Genomic DNA, 8,226 nt, shown 5'->3' on the forward strand with positions numbered 1-8,226 from the left:
ATTACGTTTAAAACGTTTCTGTACGGTACGGAGTATGTGAGAAAGAGAGAGAGTGAGACGTGGAACGATTGATGGAAATGACGTGGCAGAAGATGAAAAAAAAAATATTTTGAAAAACTTCGACGTTAGCTTATTATTATTACTAGGGTAAATAATGGTGTGCTTTTAATTCGCGGGTTTTTATTTTCTTGTCTATAATTTTTCCGTCAAAGTTTTCCCTCATAATAATAATAATAGTAGTAATAATAATAATAATAATGATAATAATAATAATAATAATAATAGTATATATTTTAAATTAGCGAAACGTGAGCTATAAAATTCATCAAATTTTTAATAAAACATGTAAAAAAAAAAAAAAAAAAATTCTTTCTTTGAGAATGTAAACATTAACAAGATTTTTTGTGAGGATGCTGGGAGGGGGTAGTGGGGAGTGGGAGTGAGGGGGAACGAAGAGGAAAAGTTATGTTTAGCTTATTCCGGATTTCGAATGGTTTTTTTTTTTTTGTTAACCCACTCGTAATATTGTAATATTAAACCTCCTGAAAATATATTTCTTAAAGAGCTTAATTATTATTATTATGAAAGACGGTTTTTGACTTTTTTTAAAAAAAAGAAAAAGAAAAGAACGGAAAATGGCGGTTGGTGGTTTTTTTTTTTTCTGTAGAACGTAAAAATATAGAATAGGGAGAATAATAATAATAATAATAAAAGGAGAAATAAGAGAGGAAAAATGAACAACAAAAAATGATTAGCTTTTTTTTTTTTTTAAGGTAAAAAAATTTTTTAAAAATCGTTGACGTGAAAAGAAAGAAAGAAAGAAAGAAAGAAACTTGAAATGATTGTCGTTTGTAAATATGATATATATCCGGAAATGAAGAATTTTTTTTTTTTTATTTATTTCCGGTTTTTGTTTTAATTCTTTTTGAATTGTTTCCCACCCTCCTCCTACGTCCTTTTGAAAGTAAACAAATTTCCTGCTGGGTAGATAAGTAGTAGTAGTAGTAGTGATATCGATTTATCGATAAAAAATCATACGCATCGTAAATTTTCGTTATTTACTTAACGGAAGTAGGAAAAAAGGAAAAGAAAATGGAAAATTGTTTTTCTTCTTCTTGTTCTTATAATTGAGTTCGCCATTTTTAAATTTTCAACGAAATCTTTGAAGAAAAAAAAAATTAAATCGTTAAAAACCAATTAATTTATTTTTAGAAATGATGATTTATTTTTTTTTATATTCGTCGTTCGTAACGGTTTTTTTTCTTCAAATAATAATAATAATAATAATAATAATAATAATAATAATAATATATAATAATAATAATAATAATAATGAAGAAATTTTTTTTTTTTTTTTATAGAAATGAAATTACGTAATCGTTTTTCTATAGAATTTTAAATATTTAAATACCGTTTATTACGAGGGGAAAACGTGTCGGAAAAGAGTTTGGGGGGGGGGGAAGAGAGAGAAAAAGGGGAGCGGGGATGGGGGAATATAAAAAAGGCGGGAAATGAAATTTAAATGTTACTTTTTTCTTTTTTTTTTAACGTAAGAATGAAATTAATGAAAAAGAAAAAAAAAAAAAAAAGTGAGGAGCAGGAGTCAGTCAGTCGTCGATTTCGATTAAATTTTTTTTTTTTTTTTTTTCCCCTCATCGAAACTCATTTAAAAGCAGTAATAATAATAATAATAATAATAATAATAGAAAGTTTGTTTAATCGTTTTTTCGTTTAGAAACATAGATTGATGGTGAAAATTCAAAACGAATGTTTTCCCGCTATAAATGGCCTTTTTGAAAATTAAAAAAAAAATTTTTTTTTTTTTTTTTAAATTTCCCAATGTAAATTGATTTGTTTTTGCGGTTGATAAACGTGTGGGTAAAAGGTTTTCTAATCGTTATTATAACAGAGTTTATATTTTTTTTTATCTAAATGTGGTATCGAGTTTTTTTTTTTTTTTTTTAATTATTTTTTCATTCGGTTTGTTTTTTCGCGCGTTTTTTTTTTTTCTTATCGGAAAATTTTTTTTCAATTTAGTGTTTTTCCTTTTTTTTCCTTTTTCTCTTTCCTTTTTTCCTTTTTTTTTTTTTTTTTTTTTAATATCTTCGGTCTCGCGTCGTAATTTTAAAAATGTAACATTTCATTTCGATTTTTATTTATTTTATTTTATTTTCTAATGCGAACGTTGAAAATTAAAAAAAAAAAAAAAGGCGGGAAATGATTTGGAAACGTGGAAGGAATGAATTGATCGTGGCAGAATAAAAATTAAAAAATAAAAATGTCGAAAATTAGTTTTATAAAACTTAGCTCATGATATTCCTCCGTGTTGTTTTTTTTTCCTCTCGATTGTTTTCATTTTTATTATTATTATTATTATTATCATTATCATTAACTCCCTTGATATTAATACTACTAAAACGTGATGTTTAATAATAATAATAATAATAATAATAATAATAATAATAATAATAATAATAATAATTTTAATAATTTTAATTTATGTAATATTTATGTATAAATAAATTCATAAAAATAAAAAATAAATAAATTTGAGATCCTCTTTCGTTTGTAAAATTTAAATAAAAAAGGCTCGAGGGGTTGTGTAGAAAATGGAAATGGCATCATCGCAATGGAAAATTTTCCTCTCTCTCTCTCTCTCTTTCTCTCTGTCTCTCTCTTTCTCTCTCACTCACACACAAATTTTTTTTTTTATTTATTTATTTTTATTCTTTTCTCATTTTTGGTTTTAGTCAGTCATTCATCTTTTTTTTTTTTTTTCATCCTTTGATTAAATTTAAAATACTTGTGATTAATTTTTATTTATTTATTTATTCTTTCCATTGCGTGTACTCGTACGCGGGAAGGGTAGAGGGGAGGAGGGAAATAAATGTTGTCTTCTGCCACGATTGTATTGCTATAATATTATTATTATTATTATTATTACGAATGATAATGAATAGTTTTGTGAAAGATGATCGTTTGAAAAGTTAGTTCCTTTCATATTCTCGAATGAGTAAAAAAAAATGGCGATAAATTATGTGAAGGGGAGAGAGGGGGGGCGGGGAGGGAGGTAGGGGAGTAATAAAATTAAAGTAAAAATGGGAAAATAATTCGTAATAGGAAAAAAAAGGTTAAAATAAATACAAAGGAAAATAAAATAAAATAAAATGAAATGAATGAGGGTTTCTAATATATATAGAAAGAAAGAATGAATAATGAGTGGCCATTGGTTGGTTTTCTTGGTCAAAAGAACCTTTAATTTAAAAACAGGACAAGGGAAGAAGAGAGAGAGAGAGAAAGGGAAACAAAGAGAGAGAGAGAGAAATAAAAGGGAATCGTTTTTACTTAAATTATCCAATAAATTTTTTTTTGGAATGCCAAATGGGTTGGCTTGGAAAGAGAAATAAAGTGAATGAAAATATTAATGATTCCTTTTTGTATAGAACAAAAAAAGGGGAGGTGAGAGGAGGATGGAATGGGGGGGACGGAAGGAAGGAAGGAAGAAAAGGTTATTTTTTTTAATAAAAAAAATTATTAATAACAATAATAACGATGATGATGAGAGGGTAATGGCAAAAGGTTATTATTATTATTATTATTATCACGTCGAAAAAATTGGCCTTTTTAAAAAATGGATGGGAGAAAAGGAGGGGGAAAGGGGAGAAGGGGTGGGAAGGGAAACGGATCGGAAAAATTTTTGAAAAAGGTGAAATTTTTTAAGTGTTAATTAATTTTTTTTTTTTATTGTTGTTGTTGTTGTTGGTGGTTTTAAATAAATTTTTTTTTGTATCGATGAAAATCGATACTTTTCTTTTTCGATTCGATTCGAGATACAAAAGAGATATCGAATTTATTTTAAAAAATTCGATCCTTTTTTTTTACGTGATACGGTTTTTATAAAAAATCGTTTTTAATTTTATTTATTTATTTTTATATTCTCGTGAAAGAAAAAGAAAAGAAAAGAAAAAATTAACCGTTAAAATAATAATAATAATAATAATAATAATAATAATAAATTAAAAATATACATTATAAAATTTTAACGTTTTTTTTTTTTTCAATTTTGTTCATCCGCCATTTTGAAAATGAAGTGAAAAACGAATTGCGAATTGATGCTGAGAAAATTTTTTTTTCTTTTTTTTTTTTTTTTTTTTTTTACTACTGGTTTTAAAATCCGTTGTAATCTGTTGCATCATTTAATCACGGAATTTTACCTTTTTCTTTCTCTCTCTACCTCCACCTCTTTCTCTCTCTCTCTTTTTTCTTTTCGTGTTCTAATAAATGAAAATAGACTTTTAAAAGTCGTTAAAAAAAAAAAAAAAAATTTGATTTCGTTCGATAGGTAAAAAGGAGAGAAAAGAGTAATTAATGATTGTTTATTATTTGTTGTTTACGATTTTTTTTGATAAATCGAGTTCGCCGACATTTTTCCCTGCCCTCTTTTTTTCCCTGCCTTCTTTTTTTCCCTTCCTTCTTTTTTCCCTGCCTCCTTCCTTCCTTATTTTCTCATTCCGCGTTAAATCTTACATATTTGAGAAATTTTTTTTTTTTTTTTTTTTAAAGGTTTGTTTGTTGGCACTCCTTGTTTTTTTTTTTTTTTTCGTAACGTTGGATTTTATGACGTCACAAACAAAGATTTTCATCATTTAAAAAGAAAAAAAAAAAAAACCTGTCGTTAAAACCCGGTGTTGGTTATTAAAATGAATTTTCAGTGGCGTAGCCAAAATAAGGAAACAAATTAGTTCGAAATTTTTTCGAAAATGTCTTGTATTTAATAAAAAAAAAAGGTTTCTGATGGTGGTGGTGGTGGGGGAGGGGAGGGGAAAGAAGGGGAAAAAGAAATAATTTAAAAAAATTTTTTTTTTCCCTGTCGTTTGCTCGCTTGCTTGTTTGTTTGTTTGTTTTTGGCGCGAATCAAATTAAACGTTTTAATTTTAAATTTTTATTTTTAATTTCTCGTTTAATTTTACGGATTATTCCTTCCGTCCTCATCCCCTTCCCCTCTCCCCCTCCTCCTCTCTTTCCCCGACAACTGTTTTTTATTTCTTTCTTTCATCATTTCAAATAATTTATTTCACCAAAATTCGTTTTTTTTTTTTTTCCCTTCTGCTGCCACTTTTTTTTTTTTTTTTTTTCATTTCTCTTCGGTAATTTGTCAACTTGAATAATTTTTTTTTTTTTTTACAAATTGATAATGATAATTTTACGAAAGTTTATTGTCGAAGTTTTTGCTTTTTTTTGCTTTCTAAAATTTTCTATACCCGACAACTTTATTCAAAGTTACTTTAATATTTCGTGTCGGTAAAAATAAGAGAAAAAGAAAAGAAAAGAATAAAACACGTTGATGGAAATAATAAAATGAAAGGAACAACAACAGCAACAACAACAACAACAACAAACAATTTCACTCACTCAAATTATTTATTTATTAATTTTTTTTTTATTACTCGTTCGTAGATTCGATTTTTTTTTACAAACCGGAAGTTGTTGTTGTTATTGTTATTGTTGCTGTTTTTTTTTCCCTTTTCGAAGTTTTCAATTTTAATTATTATTATTTATAATCGATAATCGATAATATCGATCATTTCTTGTGCTTTTTAATTTTAAAACGATAACAAAATTAAATTCCTTTTTTTTTTTTTATATTGAGAGAAATAAAGAGAGAGGGAGGGAGGGAGGGGAGGGGAAACGGAAAGAAAAAATTCAACTGTTTCATCCTTTATTTTTTTTTGGGGGGGGGGGCGAGGGCTTCGGGAAACGTTTTATTTCGTTTTTAAAAGGAAACATGATAAAAACACGATTTAAAAATATCCGAAAAAAAAAGAAAACGGGGGGGGGGGGGTGAGATTTTATATTTGATTCGAATTTTTTTTTTCTCTCTCTCTCTCTCTCTCTTTATCCTTTCAACATTTCGTTAATAATTTATTATTGTTTCTCTCTTAAGAAACTGAAAATTCGAAAATTTCTAAAAAAAAAAAAAAAAAAAAGAGAGAAGAAGGAAAAGCGGAAATGGAAAAGAAAACGAAAATTTTCGGGTTTAAATTTATTTATTTATTTTTTTCGTTTTGTTTTTTTTTTCGGTTTTTTCGTTTTTTTTTTTTTAAAAAAAAAAGTCTAAATAATTAATTTTTCTTTCTTTTTTCGTTTTCTTTCTTTCTTTCTGTCGAGTAGAAATAAAAATAAAAGGCGGCGGTGGAATCGAAAGAGGAAAGAAAATGATGAAAAATGACAAGAAAATTATTTTTTTTTTGGAAAATGCAATCATCATCATTAATTACTACACTTCTTTTTTTTTTTTTTTTTTTTACAAATAATAATAATAATTGTATAGTTTGTTTTTTTTTCTAGCACTCGTAACAATAATAATGATAATAATAATTTTTTTTGTTTATTGCGTCAAGTTTGGATTATTAATAGTAATAATAATAATCGTAAATCAAGGTTGACAAACGTATTAGAATCGTCGCCATTTTTTTTTTTTTTTGGTTTTCTCTCTCTCTCTCTCTTTCTCTTGGGAATTCGCGGATTGATATTTTTTCCCACAGATTTTTTTTTTTTTTTAATTTTAAAATTAAAACTTTTGGGGGGCGGATGGGGGGGGAAATGAAAAAAAAAAATAAAAAGGTTAAAAATTTTGAACGACGTTCGCGCTAAAACGTTTTTTTCTTTTTTTTTTTACGCGGAATAAAAACAAAAAAATGATGAATTTTTTTTTTTTTTTTTTTGTTTCCCCCTCGTAAAAATCCATTAAATCCATGATAAATTCCACCGAGACAAAACGGGAAAAAACGGGAGAGAAAAAGAGAGAAAGAGAAAAACGGGAGAAAAGGAAAAAACGGAGAGAAAAGTGAAAGGTAATACGATTTTAAACGAAAGAAAAGAAAGGCGTGGGGGGAGGGAAAGGAGGGGTAATGTTTATAAAAATATAAAAAATTTAAATTTAAGGGGGGGTGTCTTCCCCCCATTCGAAGTTACCTCCCCCCAAAAAAAAAAAAATTTAAACACTCGAAAACGTAAAGTAAAAAAAAAAAAAAATTTTTTTTTAAACTCAAACAATAATCGTTTGATTGATTGATTGATTATTATTATTATTATTATTTTTAAATTTAAAAAAATTCCCACCTTTTTTTTTTTTTTTCTAGATAACGATATTAATAATCGATATAAATCGATTCGATATATTCTTTTTTCTCTCTCTCTCTCTCTCTCTCTCTCTCTCACTTTTGTCACTAAAAAAAAATCACACGCGCGAAAATTTTTTTTATTTATTTATTAATATTTTCGGGACGTCATTAAAAAAAAAAAAAAAAAAATTTTTTTGCGCGAATCGTTCGAGAATCGAATCCTTCGCCGTTCTCGTTTTTTTTTTTTTCGTACCGTTCGGTAAATTTTAACGTTTAAAATTTTTCCCGAACGCGTTTTCGTCTGCTTCGTTCAAAACGTTCACTGTGACTGCCGCCGCCGCCGCCGCCTGTTGGAAAAGAAAATTATTTTTCGTGGAAAAATTTTACATCGTGAATTTTTACCGTTATTGTCTTTTTTTTTCTTTTTCGAGGAGGAGGGGGGAGTTTCCCTTCCCCTTCCTCCCTCACAACTCTCTCTCTCGTAATTTTCTCCAGGTTATTTTTATTTTTTAAAATTCTTTTTCTGGTTTTATCTTTCTTCTTCTTCTTCCTCCTTCTTCTTCTTCTCTTATTTCTTATTTTTCTTTTTTTACGCGTAGGTTTTATGACTTATCATCATCATTATTATTTCTACTACACTTTGTTTCAATTATTTAATTTCTTTTTTTTTTTTTTGAGGGGAGCACACAAGAGGGGGGAAGGTTGTGGTGGATAAATATGAATGAGTGACACTCGAAGTGTCATTTCGCATCATATCGCATCTTTCGAAACCGTTTTTTTTTTTGAGGGGGCGGATGGAGGAAGAGGGAGAGGGTTTGATAATAAATTATTATCATTATTATCATTATTATTATTATTAATACGAAATCGATTATTTTGATTGCGATTAAAAATTCGCATCGATTTTTTTGGTCGTTTTTTTGTTTGTTTGTTTGTTGGTCGTGTTCGAGAATTTTCTTTCGAAAAAAGAAAAATTGTTTTTAATTATTATTATTATTATTTTTTGTTGGGGGAAGAGGAGGAGGAGGAAGGGGAGGGGGCTTGAATTTTTAATGTAAAATGAAATTTTTTTTTACGTGTGGAGAACACGAAAGTGAAAAGT

Source organism: Pediculus humanus, genomic scaffold (genome assembly GCF_000006295.1).
Source record: "Pediculus humanus corporis 1103172108218 genomic scaffold, whole genome shotgun sequence".
Taxonomy (NCBI): Eukaryota; Metazoa; Arthropoda; class Insecta; order Psocodea; family Pediculidae; genus Pediculus; species Pediculus humanus.